Below are 18,844 nucleotides of genomic sequence, written 5' to 3'. Positions count from 1 at the left end.
AATATGCAACCTATTTAAGCTAGTTGAAATTACACCACAAAATCAATTTTTTTCTAATACTTTGAAATCTCATCAAAATTAATAGAAACTTTTCCAAAAATGAAGACAAACTTGAAAATTCTTGTAATAAAAAAATATACAAAATATATTGACAACCACAAGCCGATAAATTGATTTTGCTTATCAAGTTTTTGGCAGTTGACATTTGAAATTTTCAAGAAACGTCGTAATTAATACCAGACTTTCTCTTTATGAGATCTATTTTGATGGGTCGTGACATTTTATCATCAACTACCCAAAAAATTGGCACAATTTGGGGCTCAACATAAAAATTTGTAATTTTCTGCCAAAATTTTAACCTATTTTGAAAGGTTGTATGACACTTTTTTCAAAAATCCCGAAAATCATGACCCAATTATGGACTTCAAAGTCTTCAAAAATTCTCAAAAAACATTTTCACCAATTATTTTGATGGGAAATTATGACAGAATTTTGGGGTAAATTTTAACCCATTTTAATGGATCACGTTACATCTTATTTAAAAATCCCTGAAATTATGTTCCCATTTTCGTCTCAAAATCCTTCAAAAATGCTCAACAAAAAACATTTTCCTCAAAGTATTTAAATTAGGTCAGTTCTGAACAATTCTACAGCAGATCATTTTTTACTCAAAATTGAGGGGGAGGGGTGCAACTTTGAAATTCGTCCCTGCCCTATTGAGCTAAGTATTTTCAGCCAACTTGGGTTCAATGAGCGTGGAACGAACGAACGAACGAACGAATGAATGAAATTATTTATTCAAGGACTTCTTATGCTATGGATATGATTCCTTTTAGGCCCCTGATATGATGAAGCGACTTTTTTTGTTGAATAATCCTAATTTAGGGACAGCACTACCATTTCCATTTTACAACTGGCTAACATATTGGGCCCGAAGAATTTCGAAAACTGATTTTTTTCTCAGGCACAAAGAGTCCAGAATACGTTCTTTCTGTATTCCAGACCCATATCTACAAAAAAATGATTGAATTTTTTGGGCCACAAAAAATGTCAGTCAATTTTGATCTACAGAGTACTTTTTTCCAGTTGAAGTATAGACTAGAAGCTGTTCGTGATATCTTAACGAAGGAAGAGGGGTACCATGCTTCGAATACCGAAAAATTTGCCGAGAGGTAAATAACGATGACCTGTGCACTTTTTCAAAAATAATAAACAGAAATCTCAACTTGAAAACTTCAGAATTGAAAACATCCAAACATGCCTTTTCGATTCTCAACCCCCATCCCAGCCCATTTTCTTCAAAGTTTTATCACGTACCTAGCAAAGAACGTTTCTTCCTTCATCATCACGGGTCGTATGAAAATTCGGGTTTTAAAAAAAGCAAAGTACCCCGTATTACGACAACGATACCGCACGTTTAAACGAATAATCGAATTTCCATTCAGAAAATTTGTTAGCTCGGCGTGTATTATTTTTTTTCCACGCCGAATCGGCCTACTTTAAGATGCTTTTTCGTCGTTCGAGAAAGTTGATGCTGATGCTGCTAGTATGTACCAAGCTTGGTAGATTCGTAGCATCCATGGCAGTTTTCTTGTACATGGAAATCTCTCGAGAAATATTTTTTTAAAGTCAGTTCGTGCGTTAACATAATCGCGTCAGCTTTGAATTACGTATAGAGGTAGAGAGACCAATGTCGTTATCTCGTTTTAATATTGGCTTGCTTGGTTTTTTTTCTCTCACAGCGAAAAAAAAAAAGAAAGAAAATAAAAGTATCTCGCGAGTGGTTCTTTTTTTTGCCTGTCGTTTGAGCGTTATAAGCTGGTTAGAGAGGCGAGCTGCGAGCTATGCTTTTATGCATAGGAAATTGGCGCGCGTCTGTTGGCGGTGAATAGCGGATATGCGAATGTGTTGCCGAAATGATATTTTTTAGCATTATTTTACAATTTATTGATAACATTATGGCGTGTATGCGAACGTATAGTAGAACGTTTACGTGTGTATATACGTACTATACGCGTATAGGATAGACCTATACCATGTATACGTAAAAAACTGGAAAATACGATTATCGAGGGAGTTCAGTTCACTTTTTTTACCGGCTGAAATGCGAGTCATCGTGTGAAAGATGTACGGATTTGCGAGCCAGATCGGAAATACGAGGTGGTGTCGATGGGTACTGTAATTTTTTTATGATACGCATTTCCAACGAAATATGGTTAAGAGGAAGGTACCTACGTAAAAGGTTTGGTGTTTCGATAGCATGAGATTTTTTACCACGTTTTCTTTCTTATATACGAAAAATATATGATCTCTTTTACTCTTTATAAGCTTTTGCTTTTTACAGACGATTATTTTTTCAATGTTTAATTTTCTGGAACGTATAGCGAGGCTGGTTCTTTTAACTTTGGTACACTAACACTATTATAGGAACTTCTTCAGTCAGTTGATTCGAACCGTATTTTTTTCAAATCCTCGACTTTTTTTAGTTTAAAAATTATAATTTCGATTATTTTTGGTTCAATTTTTAGAGTTTTAAGGCAGTTTTGCTATACAATTTTAGAACCAACAAATTTTCTCAAAAATCAAACTTTCACAAATACCCCAGACAGGTACACGAAAACTTACGAACTTCTTGGTTTGCTCCCAGCACCACACAAGTTATCGTATTTATTCGACTTTTACCCAATCATCGTTGTACTAAAATAGACGTATCGAAATTTCAACCATCACCACCTCCCTTACGACTCCTGGTAATTTAAGTTTATCGGTGAAAAAAAATCTCGTGATCGATAACTACGCTATTATCTCTTCAAATAATAAACTCATAGCACAGAATCCTCATTTGAGCCGCACGAGTCGACGTCTCCATCCTCCGTTAAACTTTTTTCTTTTCTTTTTTCATTTTACTTGTCTCTCGGTAATCGTCGATATATCAAAGTCTTCGACGCGCGGGAATAAGATTAACGCGCCCATTGGGGAGAGATTTTGACAACACGGTGTAAGATAAACAAAAACCAATCTCGAAATTACGATTTAATCGTAAATAAACCGTCGTTTTACAACGTGCGGAAGTCGCTAGCTTAAAATATGAGGGTTAGAGGGCATACGAGTATATACGAGTAGTATATACCAAGCTGTATAGAGTTAATTTGGACCATCGTACATCGTGTATATGTGTTCCTAATTCTAATAGTGTATATTTCAAGCAATACTCTGGTATACAGAGTACACTGGCTTGTCTGCTGTATAAGTACGATATAGTATACGTAAAACTGTGCCTACAACGTTAATATAGAGTCATTTGATGACGGCGCCATGATTTTTCACCAGGGGATTCCCCCGATGAAAGTAATAAACTTTTTTTCTCTTCTCGTGTCCTTGCTCCTCTTTGTCGTTTTCCTTTCAACGGCTACTCGTTTATTTTCACATTATAAATTGCATTTTCGTTGTTTTTAATTCGCGTTGAGATTCGTTTATTTTGAGGGGTATATTTTCTTACACTTTTTCTTTTGAGTTGTATTCATTTTTTTTTTCAATTTTAATTACTATGACAATTTTAAAAACAGGAGACAAAATCTTAATGTCAGGAGGGAATTTTCATGTTTTTGGTAAAGTTGAAAGATTAAGTGAATAAAAATAAGAAATCCAGGAACCCTTGAATCTTATATTTTTTCATGCCAAAAAACAGGAATTCAAACGAAAAAATTTCGCATTTGGCAAAATAATGCTGAAAATTGATAAAGTGCTCAGAAACCGACACTCTCAATCCGAAAATCATTATTTCGAGTCATTGTAGAGCCTCCAGATAGATTTTCGATTTCTCCAGAATTTTAAAATTTCTTCAGAAGACGTAGAAAGAAATTGACTTGGGCAGCTGAAAATCGAGTTGTGGCTGTTTCTGTACGCATTCAATGACTCTATCCACATTTGGCCTAATTTCCGGAAGAACACCTCAAGTGTGTTGTTTTGATCAAAAAAATTTTTAAGATATTTGTCTAAAAATCCGCTCAAATGAAGATAGCTTCAAACAGGTTGAGAATTAGCCATACCTCGATTTTTAACTACCTGAATAATTTCCCATGCTGCTTGGAAAAGTTTTTAAATTCTGGAAAAATAGAATGTCTCTGTCTATACTAAAATTCAGAAAGCTAAATTCGTGTTTTTTTTTGTATTTTTCAAGCTCCCAAAATGAAATTTCGTACCACGTCAATTTCGTCAAACCTACCCATAGTTAACCACCCCCCCCCCAATCAAGTCTTCCAAGGTATTCCCAGCTTTTCAAAACATTCTAGTAAGTTTTTTTCATTTTTTTCATTTTTTTTTCTCCATGAAGGTATAGTACATACATGAGATTTCCAGATTTGCCCTCTTTTGCCCACCCCTCAGAAGAACGACAGAATTGTCAAAAAATTTCACGAAACCTTTAACAAGGTTTGTACAGTTGATTGAAATCCAGAGTCGAGACATTTTTGTAATTGTTGGACTACTATTTCGAATTTAAAAAAATTCGATGCGATGACCTGCAAAATTTTCAGTTCTTTCCTTACTCAAGATTTTGTAAAACTACCTATCTCGATATTTTTAAACACTCATTTTTCAGAAAATTTGAAAAAAAAATTACGAAATTGTAAGTTTTAAGATCTGTTGGAGGCTCTAGAAATTTTCGAAATTCGCTGGAGGCTTCAAAATGCCTTGAACCAACCTGCAGTCGACCTGATAGCGTATTGAAATTGGACCACACAGTTAATCTTGGATTTCCAACTGTTTGGTAAATTTTAATGGAAATTTCGAGCATTGAAATATTTGCTGGAGGCTCCAGTAATCTCCAAAAAGTCGCTGGAGGTTCCAGTAATTTCCAAAAAGTCGCTGGAGGCTTCAAAACGACTTGAAATCCACTTGTAGTGACTCCCTAGCGAATTGAAATTAGTTTAGAGAATGAATTTTAGCTTTTCAACTGCTTTTGATGAAATTTTGTGGAAATTTCAAGTTTCAAAAATCTACTGGGGGCTCCAAGAATTTTCAAAAAGTTGCTGATGGCCACAAAATGACTAAAACCCACCAGCAGTCGACTTAATAGCGTGTTTAAATTGGATTGCAGCGTGAATTTCCACTTTCCAACTTCATATTTTGATGAAATTTTGTGGAAATTTCAAGTTTCAAAAATGTGAGCTGGACTGCTCAAAACGTTTTGAAATCGTTTCCAATCGATTTGACAGGTCGAAAATAGGGTATGTCAATGTGGTAAAATTTTGATTTTTTCACTCAGTTTTGACCTAAATTTAATTTTTTTAAATTCACCAAAAATCGAAAAATATATTTCAGCTGAACTGGTCATGCTTGCAGGAAATTTGATGTAGAATAATTTTAGTTCAATCACTTTTTTTCTCTCGGACGCTTCATTTCGGTGATACAGCCGAAAAAAACTGTATCGGCAAAGGTTAATGACCTCCTGCAGGGGTAGCTGGCAAACTGCGGGGTGCAACTTTTGGTGGATTGTTTTGGAGATCAATCTAAACAAATAATGTAAAATTCAGCTTTCCTCCAATTTTTTCGAAGTTCGACTAAAAATTTTGCTAAAATGACTGGACTACAAGTGAAGCAATAGCAAACGAAAACTTGTGATTTGAAAGTTTTTTCAGTATGTTCTTGAACCATAATGGCAAAAAAATTTAGATAACCATTGGGAGGGGAGATTCGCTATTTTGGATGAATTGCGCATCTTTTTCACAACTTTAGCAACCAACTATTGAATTGGCAAAAAAATTTTGAATTTCAAAAGTTGGTTGCTAAAATAGTGGAAAAGATGCACCATCAATTTAAAATCGTGAATTTTCCCATAATTATCTCACATTTTGTGTCATACTTATTGGTAAAAAAAAAAAACAATTTTTAAGGCATCGTAATAAACTGATTTTGATTCCATTCTCAGCGAATTTCTAAATTTTGAAGTTATAATATACGTGTGTACGTTTGTTGCTTAATTGCATTATTTTTCCCCAACACAAAAGCAAATTTGTTAGAAAATTCATTTTCCAAGTTTTTGGCACTTCAATTTTTTTTCAAACTTGAATTTTTCAGATTACAAGGATGTAGAAATTTTCGTGCTTTCTGAAGAAATTTCTACATCATTTTTATGCTTTCGTGCTACCTGAATCAAATTATCACCTTTTTCGTGCGGTAGACACTCCGGAAAAAATCGAAAATCACGCTGAAGCCTTTGAAAAAAAGCTTAAAATTGCTCAAAATGGTCAATTTTGAATTTTCAAAAATTCACCAAAAATATGTAAATTCCTGCAGCTGAAATTTCGATTACGAAGGTGTCAAACCACGCTGCTTCCAAAAATCGCAATTCTGTTCAAATCAAAGACGGGCAGGGCACCTCAAAACGTTCCCTTGCCAGTGCCAATTTTCCACCGATTATCTCGACGACATCAATTCACAATATTCTGCTCTAATCGAACCAGACTTTCAAATGGAAAATCCCATCATTTTCCTCGTTGACTGTTCACTCGATATTAACCATTCTAGCGTATAATAATTTACTCACTAAATTGTACCGCAACATCGTTTAAAAGCTCTTATGTACTTATATCTGTATCTTCGATTTCTCGTTATAATTTCACCTCTGCTACACCAACAATGTGACAGCTATAGAGAAATGTAAAAAAAATCCTCTACCGCACACGCACACTCTGTAGTCTGTACATACATAGGTTTCTTCTATTGAACAATCTACACTGCACCACATTCGATATACCTACGACTTACGAGTACATACATACGATTCATACTCGCAGGCGAAACCCAAAGACAATAAACCTGCTCGAGTAAAATATACAGAAAAAATACATACACACACACTCGTATCAGCACATATAATTCATATTACATATCCTAGATCCGAGAAATACTATGTATACTTCGCATTAAATCATATCCAATATCAATTTCGCGCCATTCGGTGAAAGTTCAAACCACACAACCGTGTCCGTCAAATAAGTACGATAACCCATACAACAGCAGGATTTTTTTCCCTCGTTTATACCTACAACACGACACACTCATACCACAGCACCAACGAGTAAAAATATCCTCGCCAAATTACGAAAACAGTTCACATCGTAGAGAACATATTTCATCTATCTATCTGCGATGTACACATATACTAGGTAAGCCACGCTGGTAATTATTTCTAGTATCCCTGTTCTTTGCTGGTACCTACAGTGATGACTGATGAAAAAACAGGGAGAAAAATCCCGCGAACGCAGCTTTTCGACCAAACTACACACACACAAACCGCCGTCATTGGTTAATTATTTAGTTAGAGACGTCCGAACACGGCGATAAATTAAATATTTCGCCATTTAAAACCCTCCCCTGTACGGTTTGTGTACAACACAGCACCGCAACATAGACGTAAATACAACCCTGCACCGTCCACCACCACCTCCACCTAACTCTTATTCACCAGTCTCTTCTCTTTCCTTCCTACAACATGCAGCATCAGTATCGCCACACCGCGCCGCAAATTACACTTCAGAATGAGAAAAAACAACCACTTTTTCTACACTTTATCCCTTTGGTTGGGGCTTACTTTACACGTATATATACACAGCAGCAACGCGATGAAATACAGACATCGCACAGATGTTACTACTATGTACAAATACACAGATACACAGATACCAAGGTAGAGGAGAAAATATCGTGCTATCGTGAAAACACCAGTAGCACCAGATTACAGTGCATTGGTTAAATTTCGTTTTCAATTTTTTTGCGAATATTGGTGAATTTTTTTGTTTTTATGAATAGAATAATCAAAAGATGAATAATATATAGATAACTGCGCACAAAATAATAATTTCAAAGTCTTCAAGTACATATTACCTAGTTTTCCTACAGACATTTTCTGAGATCTACGAGCAATTGTAACTGAACTCTTAAGTATTTTTCCCTTCCTCACGTGCCTGGAGGAGGAAGAAGAAGCGTGGAAATTTAAACGTTCGCAAAATTGAATCGGTGGGAACGGAAAGGGGCTAAGTCCATTTTCGCACTTTTCAGGAATAACAAAAAACTGATTTATTTGAAAATCAAAAATTGTTGGTAAATATGCTTAAGGTCATTGAAAGAGGACCCCAAGACACAATTTTTAGCTCTGTTTAGAAAAAAAAATATTCACGTGCGCCGGCGCTGTTGCTGCCTAAACAAATGGGACTTGGACCCTTTCTGCACCCAATCGACAAAATTTCTTTTGAAATTGCTCGGGCACGAATGGGGCTTGATTCTACATCTAAGTACATCATTTAGACTGCTATCTCGTTTAAATTGACCAAAAACCCCTTGAGTTCTAAGACTTTTTGCCGAAGTTGTTAATTTTTTCATCATTTTTCAGTTCAGAGATTAACTTATATTTCAAAAAATGGTCTTCTCAAAAATGTTATTTATTTTTCAAGGAATCAAAAAAATTTTACAAAAAAGTCATAAATGCGGATCCGCCCTTTTTCTGCGCCCAAATACCACTTTCCCGGCAGTTTTGCGGAAATCTGACATCACCAGTCGATCCGCCGTACTTTGAAACCCCTATATCCGTAAAAAAATTTTTTTCCAAAAATGTGACTTGTTACCTTTCCGTTCCCACCGATTCAATTAATGCATTGTTTTTTTCATCTGAAGTCAATTTTTTTCCAGAATATTTAATTTATTTCAAAATCTTCCTACTGTCCTTCTTAATTTTTGATTTATTCAGTTTTTATTCGAATCAAAGTCTCTAACAATCAGAAAATTTTTTCAAATATTTCAATTCATTTTGGAAAATGATAATTAAATCAGACATTTTGACTCAAGTTGTAATCTCATTTGCTTCTCTGATGCCAAAACAAAACGAACTTCAAAGCATAATTAATTATGGCCCTTTTAAGAGCTATCTGAGAGGTATTCTGCACAAAATTTTTCAAAATGATGAAAAATTAGCCTAGTTTGAAGATTTTGTAACGGATAAAAGAGAAGGAGGTAAAAGAAGAGAGAAATGTCTCAACATTTTAAAAGTAATAAAGAGCATGCAAAAATATATCACCTACCAAAAATTCAGAAGTTCGAGAGCATTTTTCGATTCTTGGTGAATTTTTGAAAATCAAAAGGCCAACAAAGAAAAAAAATCAAAATTTTATCGAATTGATTTTGAAATTTAATGTTGGTATGTTATGTACCCTATTTTCAGCCCCCTCCCCCTGAATCTACTGGAAACGATTTTGAACCATTTTCAGCAATTCTGAAATCTCTAGAAAGTTTTCGATAGCTGGAATTCACACAACATTTTGCGCAATAGAGTTGGAAAGCTAAAATTCACCTATATGTAAATATTATGTTCATTTCTACAAATTTGATAATCTTTTTTGGGGAAACTAGAATTCCCAAAAAATTTCTGGTAGCTTTAAAATACCCTAAAATCATCTTCAGTCGACTCGGCATATCAAAAATTGGGCATAAACTGAATTTTGATTTTTTTTGTAAAACAGCACGAGTATACGGCGAATAAATAGTCGGAGGCGCCAAAATAGCTAGAAACCCATTCACTCGACTCCGCACGTAAAATTTTGAGGAAAATTCAACTTTCAGAAATTTGATCAAAATCTGCTGGAAGCTCTAGAACTGCTGAAAACAGGTCGAAACAGCTTTCAAATCGATTCGGAGGCTCAAAAATAGGGAAAATACCAAATTTCAGCTTTTTAGATCAATTTGGCGAAGTTATTGATTTTATCCCATTTTCGACTAAAATTTTATCAAATAAGTAGGTACATATTTTCAAAAATTTACCAAAAATATAAAAATGAAATTTCACATGAAATTTTAGGTGGTACATATAAAAAATTTACGTCTGCAAGAATTTTTTTGAAAAAGTTTTAATTTCTGGTCAGTATCTTTTTTTTAAAAAAACACCCCTGGCCTCTCAACAATATTTATCTCATCGAGTAAAGATCCTCTGAGTTGCAAAAAATGAAAAAAAGATTTGTTTTGTGGGGCTTTTGTGGGGCAGAGGGAAGTTTTTCCTTGAAAAGGGGGTTAATCGGAAGGATTTTGACCAAAACTGAAAATAAGTTTTCAAATTTTCACAGATAAGGTATCAAGGGAGTTATTTTAGAAGAATTCGGCCACAAAAATGAATAATTTTCATCAAAAAAAAAGTAACCGAAATTGACATTCTATTGATGGTTTTTCCGAATGGGAGAGGAGAAGGGCTCCATAAGAATGGACCACAATAGTTTGGAAGACCACTGACCAGTCCATAGCCAGGCGGTTTTATCATGGAAAAGAGATTATTCAGAAGAATTCTGTCCCAAACGGAACCAAAAATTGAAAAATTTTGGATACGTGCGATTAGAATTTTTTGTAGGTATATTCGTTTGAACGTATTTAGTTTGTTTTTTCAAACTCGAGAGCTTCCTTACTTTCAAATTAAAGAGCTAAAAAAACTTTTTGAGTTTTTTTAAAAACTAGATATTTTAGAGAGCGAGAAAGAGCAAATACGTCGCAAAATAAATTTTCACTGGTGCAAAATCCAATTTTTGATTTCTTTTTCAATTTTTAAAATTCCTTAAAAGGTACAAAATGCAGTTCGCGACTTTTGATGTTTACACCAAATTTAGGATGGATCGCGAAAAAAAAAATGTCAGAAGATTTTTACCAAATTCAGTAGAAACCTTAATTTTGCGTTGAAGATCATTCAGAAAAATTTCAACTTCAGACTTCAGAGTCCAGAGGCGGTAGGAAAGAAATAGGTCCTCAAAGATGAATTTTCATAAAGATCTGGGATTTTTTCGCTCTAACCCCTGTCCAACCTGTTTTGGGAAAAATGGTCAAGTTCCAAAATATGGTATGTACTATGTAATACATTGGAATTTTGCGTCAACCCAACCTCGACCATTGTCATCAAAATCCAAAACTACTTTTAGGGTTTTTCTAAACGGATAAGTTTGCAAATCAGTCATTTTTGAGATTTTCTTCTTAAAAATTTCGCACCCAGGAAGTATTAGCAAGAATAGGAGAGGAGCGGAAAGTCGTAGTAGAAGATATAAAGAACAGAAAGCTAAAGTATTTAGCTCATAAAATACGAGAAAACGGTATTTTCATGCTAGCGGTACAGGGGAAAATTCAAGGAAGAACTACAAGAGGGAGGAAACGATCGGAGATGTTAACAACAAACTCACCGGCCAACTCTCCCTGCAAGACCCTGAAAGAAACCATCAGATACGCTAGAAACCGGCTGATATAGATGGAAGTATACGCTATCTCCTGTAAAGGAGTGCGACCACGACCACGACGACGAATTATAGGTATGTTAAAAAATTGAAATATATCCTTTTTGAATTTCAGGAAATAATTTTTTCCAAAATAAGTTTCATATGTATTTGCACATTTTCAACCGTTCAGTAGAACCCTAAAAGTGGTCTTGGATTTTCTCTTTTTTATATGTAATCAAAGTTTTCTATTTTTTTTCAAACTTGTAGCACAGTTACTCTTGAGGGAATTTTAAAATTTAGAATGAGATGAGTGGTTCTATTTTCACGAATAATAACATACGAAAGGTACATACTTTTATAGTTTTTCTCATTCTTAAATATCTTTTTCGAAATTCATTACTCACCTGAAACAAAAAAAAACAAAATTTATTTATTAATTAATTGCTAATAAAATTGTACTACAAAATACATAAAGTATATAAGATACACAAAAATAATATTTCTTGGTCCACTCCCAATAATATCCCAACTCTCCCCATTCCACATTGAAAATGCATCAAAAAAGCGCACTCATTCCTTCATAATGCCATTTCCCTTACCCCATCGTATCCATCACCAAACGTGAATTTCGATTTCCAATCCACACCGTGATACAGCGCAGGGCATCTTTTACACGTACTTCAACATGTTTCCGCGCGCTAATAACCACCCCGCCGTCATCCAGCCAGCCCTAATTATAATGAAAAAAAAGGGAAAGGAGTGCATCGCGATGCATTTGCTGCTTCATATTAGATATGCCCCTTTCTCGACGTACAGTAAGCTCGATCCTGTCGATGAATTCGCGTGTAATTGCGCCCATTACAAGCCTCTTATAATCGAGTTATAAGCGAACACCGCACGATACGATGGTTATATCTTCGCTTCACTTTGGGTTCGTCGTTTGATTTATATTTCAAGGGTGTGTGTTCTGCAGTTTTATACTCGTAGTATGACTGTGGTGAGGAGAGTTGCTCGTAGGTATACTTGTACAACATCTCGTCATCACGTACCATATCGCCTCTCAGTTCAATTTTCTATTTCGATATAGCGCAAAGGCCTCGTAATCATCTCAACCTGTACACTGTACAGTGTATACGGTGTTTATACGACAATGCTCATCTGAGCTCGAGTAAAAGTACGCGTACCTACGTATGGGAAAAAAAATAATAGGGTCTTGGTGTATCTTACGTAGTAGACGACCATCGTACACAAAACTTATATCTTCCAACACCCTAGGAAATTTTTTCTCTTTCATTGAAACTTGTAGAGGTAGTATATGGCACACGTATCTGTACTAAATCATTCGCCATCAGCGCTGCTGATGTTGCCACTACACAGCGGAATGAGAAGAGAGAAAAAACAACGCGATGAAGGGGCTAGAGCCCTTCTCCTTTTACTCTTCAGTCTGCTTATCATGTAGCACCATATACAGTCCTTCTCCCATTACACAAAGGCGATACACGCCGCGAATGGAATCCTTTGAACATTCTCAATTTAAAAACTCTATATGCATAAATTAGAAACGACGTATAGAAGAAGAACTAAAGTCGCCAGTCAGCCCTGCTAAAATAACCAGGGTCGTCGACTGATTCACGCTCACGCCGAACAGCAGCTGAGCCACCGTGGTTGTTGTTGTTGTTTTTGTTGTCTTAGTCGTCATCGCCACCACTGCCACATTGCTCGATGCATCCATCATTCCTCGTTACCTCTTCTTCTCCCATATATGAATGCATTTATAGCACAAGTACCGAGTACGAGTAATATTACCATATCCCTGAGTGCACGATACACCATCGATAACACCACCTTCCACCCTGCCGGCCATCATCACCTCCTATAGCAGCCCGCAGCCGCAACTAGGCTATTAAATTGCAAACTGTACTTGTCGTATTTGCTTACTACGTTTACACAGATTTACACGCAGCAGCGTAAGCATAAAAGTAACAAGAGGGTGTCACCTCCTCGTCACTTACCCTACACCAGCCAGGTTTTTCCGACGTAATCGCGCGTTTATACAAATACACCGACGCCGACAGGCTTTAAAAAGCAAAGCAGCACCAAGAATCCAAACGAAAGGGAAAAAAAGAAATTAAATCCAAGGGTGCAAACATCGTCGTGCAACTTTTACTATACATAGGTACGAGTAGAACGTACTCGTTACGTAATCGTAATCGTACGCATTCCACTTGAAAATACACATACAAAACGAGCGGCAAAAGAACGCAATTTCGCGTACAGCCTCGCAGCAGCGATGAATCTGCCAGTTGATTTAGCTTATTAGAATTTTAGCCGAGATTTATGTGCTTGTATTTCACTAGCAGCCGTTGCCATATGCGTCGACGACCGCGATGCTACGATGTTATTCTTCCTGCACTATGCATACTAGGTACAGTAAAACAAATGGGGGTCTGATATGTATTTTTTTCCACCTCGACGCCTGTATTTTTTTCCACCTCGACGCCTGATGGGTTTCGAATAAAAACAGCTTAAAAACTTATGCGGTATAGAAATGAACTGTAGGGTAATGCAGGATAGTAGAAGATTATAGATGGAAGAATTTCCTTGACCTTGTCAACATCTCTAACCCTAAGACATTTTACTTTGTTTGGCTTCTTACGAATGCAATATTATGCATTATGGTCAAAGTAAAACTTACTGTGAACGCCATATGACCCGATCAAGTCGAAGTGAATAAACTCGACTGCCTTAATACGATATTTTTCACCTTTGCAGACGTCATCGAACGAACCATCGAGTTTTTTAAGTTTATTTTTTCAACTCGAAGAAGACCCCCTCCCCGTCTCTTTTTGGTTCTCTGAGAAAAATTTTAGAAAGCTTTAAAACAATTTTTCAAAATGGCGTGAAAATTAGCGAAAAATTTGAAAAAATGATCGAAATCCAAAATGGTTATAGCGAGTAAATAAGACTGATCTTTATCAAATTACTTCAAAACACTGACTTTTGGATACATTATGACTTTGGTTTTTACTTCGATTGATTCTCATGACGACTTTTTTTGACCACATTTCGCTGAAATGACTTCAGCTGAGAAGCTCTTAAAGCCCCTGCCCAGGAAAAAATAAAATTGGAAAATTGTCATAGAAAAAGAAAGCAACACGAAAGTTGAATTATCACACGAAAAAAAAATGATAAAAATTGCTAAAATACGGGAGGGGAGAGGGGTGAATACGAAAAAAAAATGACTGAAAATCAAGTAAAAATTGCAAAAATATAAATCTTAAATTAAATCTTAATCACCCACTCAAAACAGTGATAAAAAGTTTGATGAATGCATATCATGGATTATGGAAATTAGTCGAAACAACGAAAAATTTTTTCAACAAAACAAAATTCCCCAAATGGCAAAGTTTTTTTTTGTTTTTTTGAAACACAATGTGCATGCAATTTACACGCCATTATAAAAAATGTTGATAATGGTAAATAAATTAATCAAACGTAGCCATATCAGTGAGACGAAGAGCAGAAGAGAATATGTCACTGGGGAAAAACACCATTCTCAGTACCAGGAAATTAGATAAACAGAATCAAAACTATTAAATGAGATTTTCCACCTTTTCAAAAGATAATCAATTTTTAATAGGTATCATTATTTTTCTATTGATTATTATAACTTTTCAATGTACAACATTCGAAAATTCAGCCTGGGAAAATGAACTTCATCGTACTTTTAATTGATTTTCCAGAAGTGAAAATAACTAATTTATTTCTAAACGACAAATTCATAATACGTACTTGAGAAAATATAGTCATTGAAAAACCGAAAAAATTCTAAAATAGCCTAAATCGAATAAACAGGGCTCGTACTCAATTTTTTTTTTTTAAAGGAACTTCGGTAACCAAAAAAGCTTAAAAAAGTAATCAAAAAGTAGCCAAAAATAGAAAAAAACAAGAGAAAAACATTATTTGAATGCAGAAAAAAAATCATAAAAAAAAAATAACATCGAATTCTAATGTTCTAGTTTTTAACACTTTGAAAGGTTAAACTACTGTCTTGTCATACTTTTCATTATTAAAAAATGAGTAAAATTGAGACTTTTTGACAATTTTTTGTAACAAAGTAAAGATTTTTGCAATTTCTGGCCAAAAAAAAAAAAAAAAAATGAAAAATGAGAATAATTTTTGCCAAAATAAAACGAGACTGATAATTTTAACAAAAAGAATGATTTTCTGACAATATCTGGCAAAAAAAGCGAGTGTTCAGAAGTTTTGTTGGAAAGTGAGAATTTTTAACAATTTTTGGCAGAAAGTAATTTGACTATTTCAGAAATAAGCAAGACTTCTTGAGAATTATTGGCAAAAAAAAAAAACAAAAAACGATATTTCTCGGAAATTTCTGGCAAATATCAAAGCGAGGCTTTCGAATGGTTTTTACGTAGAAAAAAAAAACCAAAAATTGAACAATTTTAGCAAAAATCAGCGATTTTTGAGAATCATTGGAAAAGAAGTTACGTTTTCTTCGTATAATTTTGACCATGGGACGGGGGGGGGAAGCGAGAATTTTAATTGCTAAAAAGATGGAATTTCTAATAATGAGCAAGACTTTCGGAGATTTTTGAAAAAAAGTACAAAAATCATCTGGCAATTTTTCGCAAAAAACCGAGATCTTTCAACGATTTTTGGCAAAAAACAACACTGATAACTTTAGCAAAAAAACACAGATTTTTGCCAGAAAAAGGGTACTTTTTTGCAATCTTTGTTGAAGAAGAGTGGTTAATTTTTCGATCAAAGAGAAAGCAAATTTTTATCAAATTTTCTTCACCAAAAAATGCAGGACATTTGCAATTTTTAGGGCAACTTGGAATATTTCTTAATGTTTTACTAAAATTTTCACCTGCACTTGAAAGAATTTCTTGGAATTTTCATCCAGTTTTATCCAATTTTACACCACTCTAAACAAATTTTCCCACATTATGAAAACGTTTGGTATAATTTCATACAATTTTTAGAACATGCACTACGGTAATTTTCAGAAAAACTGAAATAGTTCGATTTTTCAAAAAGCTTTGAGAAAAAATAATTTTAACCAACATAATTATTTTTTAAAATTTTCAATCTATTCTCAAGCAAATCAACTGTAATTACTTAAACTGATTATAAAAATACATATCACAGATCAGATTTTTTTTCTTGATGGAAAAAATTTAGGGATTAATCTAAGAATTTTTCAAAACAGTGAGTCAAAAATTAAACCATGATAAGCAACACTAACAATTTCAAAAATTGAAAAAAATCCAAAAACAGACAATATTATTTCTACAAATCACATCTGTCCAATTTCTCGTTCAACTCACTACTCTCTTTCTTCATTCTTTCTCTTTTTTTCCACCACTCTTTGTAAGAAAGCTAAGAGCAATACTCAGTGTTGCCAATGCCATATTGAAAAATCCCGCCAGATTGATCCTAAAAAACCGCTAAAAACCGCTAAATTCCATATAGCAAAATCGCTAGACTTCCCGCTAGATTTTCATCATTTTTTTAAAACCTCAAGTCATGTAAAAAATACAAAACTGATGAAGATTCAATTTGTTAAAATTTTTAAACTGTACAAAAATAACTAAAAACTAAAAAACAGTGAAATCATTCAAAAATTACCAAAGAATTGATGAAGTTGAGTGGATGGGTTTTACAAAAGTTCAATTTCATTGATTTTTTTTTTCAAAAATTCAATATTTTTTAGCTGAAATGCTGAATTTGTGAGTTAAAATGGTAAAAGTGGCCATGAAGTCAAAAACGCTAGACTTCCCGCTAGCCGCTAGATTGACATTTTTTGGCGGTTTTCTATGTTCAAAATCGCTAGGAATAGCTTGAAAACCGCTAAATTGGCAACACTGGCAATACTTAAACCCACAACAGCTTCATTTCATCTCATCCAACTTCTTTCCCTCCCCCCCCCCACAACAGGAAACCGTGAAGGACACCGAATGAAAATCCGAACAAATCGTAAATTTTCGACGATACCGTTACAGCAGTTTTTCTCGACACGTAGCATTTCCTGCACCATGACATCATCGCAGCCCAGTTTGGGCCATTTTAGCCAACTACGCAGGAAATAGGTATAATACGATCCGGAGGAAAATCACGAGCAAAACTCACCTTCGATTAGATATTTTTCACGCGTACGCGAATATTTTGCGCGATCAATTTCGCTATATCGAATAAGAAAAACCACGCACCGCAGTACACTTCCGCGAATTATCAATTACACGCATCCGTCCGTCAAGTGAGTCGAAATACGATACACAATATACACTGTAAGCTCAGTTGAGAATTTATTTTATCACACTAAAAACTAGGTATGGTATGCACATTCACATTCGCACCTAATTTTAAACGCGCCAAACCACTCGAACTCGAAAAAAATAAACCACACGCTGAGCGTAATTTCTACTAAATAAACGGTTTTACTTTTAAATATTCAAACAATACTCGAGCTCATTGAACGTTGTCGAACGTCGATTTACGCAACATTCGCCCCATCTGCATCAACAACAGCAACCAGTGCCCGTGACTCATAATGATTCAATTTTTCGCAACGAGAGTTGTGCGTCGAGAAACCTCTCCGGTCTTGGCTTTCGTTATGTCTTGCGACGACGACGACAACGACAACGGAAGAAAGAAAAATCACAATAAAAAAATAAAGAAATACAAAAAAAAACCTTCCGATAAATTAAGCTCGCGTTTAAATAACCGAATTAAACTCGCATTGTCCTATTAATCATCGTCTCTTATCGCGTCAACGTCACCATATAAAGTAAACAATACGATTAGAGAACGTTAACTTGAAAAAATACCCATCATTTGAGATGGTGTACGCGTGTGCGAGTCAGTGCGTCTACGTATGGTATTAATTACGTTTTATCAAACTTTCGAGCAATTCTCTGGCGGATCTACCGGATCTGCCAGAGCCAGAATACGTCTTACTTTGATAAATAACAACGTAGGTATCGTGAATCTTCGGTATTCGCTGGGAAAAGGAGACGTTTAAATGATGGGTAATGGGTATACCTATTTTGAGCTTGAAAATAATGTAATGAAAAGTTCAGCACTCGCAAAAGTGGTATCCTGACCGAGAAAAATTGACAGAAAATCTAAAACTTGACCAAATTTAACTAGAAGAATTTCATTTATCGATTTTTGTTGAATTTTAAAAAATTAAAATTTGACCTAAATTATTGAAAAAATCAAAATTTTGATCAGAATGAGGTAGAATGCTAAAATTTGGTCAATACCCCATTTTTAATCTTCTGAATCTAAATTGGTGGTGGTTTTGAGCTGTTTCAATAAGACCTTCAGAGGATTTCTGAATTTCTAAATTCTAGAAAAATCGACATAAAAAGGGCCAGGGTGAAATACAGCTCCTAAAAACTCAGATTGATCACCTTCATGACCTTTTCGATTGATTTAGGCACATTTTCAGAATCTCTTTCAACCTACTTGAATCCATGTTTTAATAATTTTTTTTCACGAGCTGAAAAATTCAAAAATTCAGCTGGGGCTCCAAAACAACTCAAAAAGACCAACAATTGATTTTGGAAGTCAAAATAGAG

At 34.8% G+C, this 18,844-nt stretch overlaps 1 protein-coding gene across 1 annotated transcript in view; it reads right to left on the bottom strand.

Moving 5' to 3' along the window:
* PlexA (plexin A) overlaps window positions 1-17,795 on the bottom strand; it is a 34,723-nt gene extending 16,928 nt beyond the window's left edge. Inside the window, exon 1 of the mRNA XM_065357887.1 lies at window positions 17,391-17,795. The gene's annotated coding sequence lies outside the window, so the exon portion shown is untranslated. The remainder of the gene's footprint in view (window positions 1-17,390) is intronic.
* Window positions 17,796-18,844: the final 1,049 nt, after the last annotated feature.

This window comes from Planococcus citri, chromosome 3, assembly GCF_950023065.1.
Source record: "Planococcus citri chromosome 3, ihPlaCitr1.1, whole genome shotgun sequence".
Classification (NCBI taxonomy): domain Eukaryota; kingdom Metazoa; phylum Arthropoda; class Insecta; order Hemiptera; family Pseudococcidae; genus Planococcus; species Planococcus citri.
Note: the sequence above shows the minus strand (reverse complement) of the source record. Positions and strands in the feature narration are given on the sequence as shown.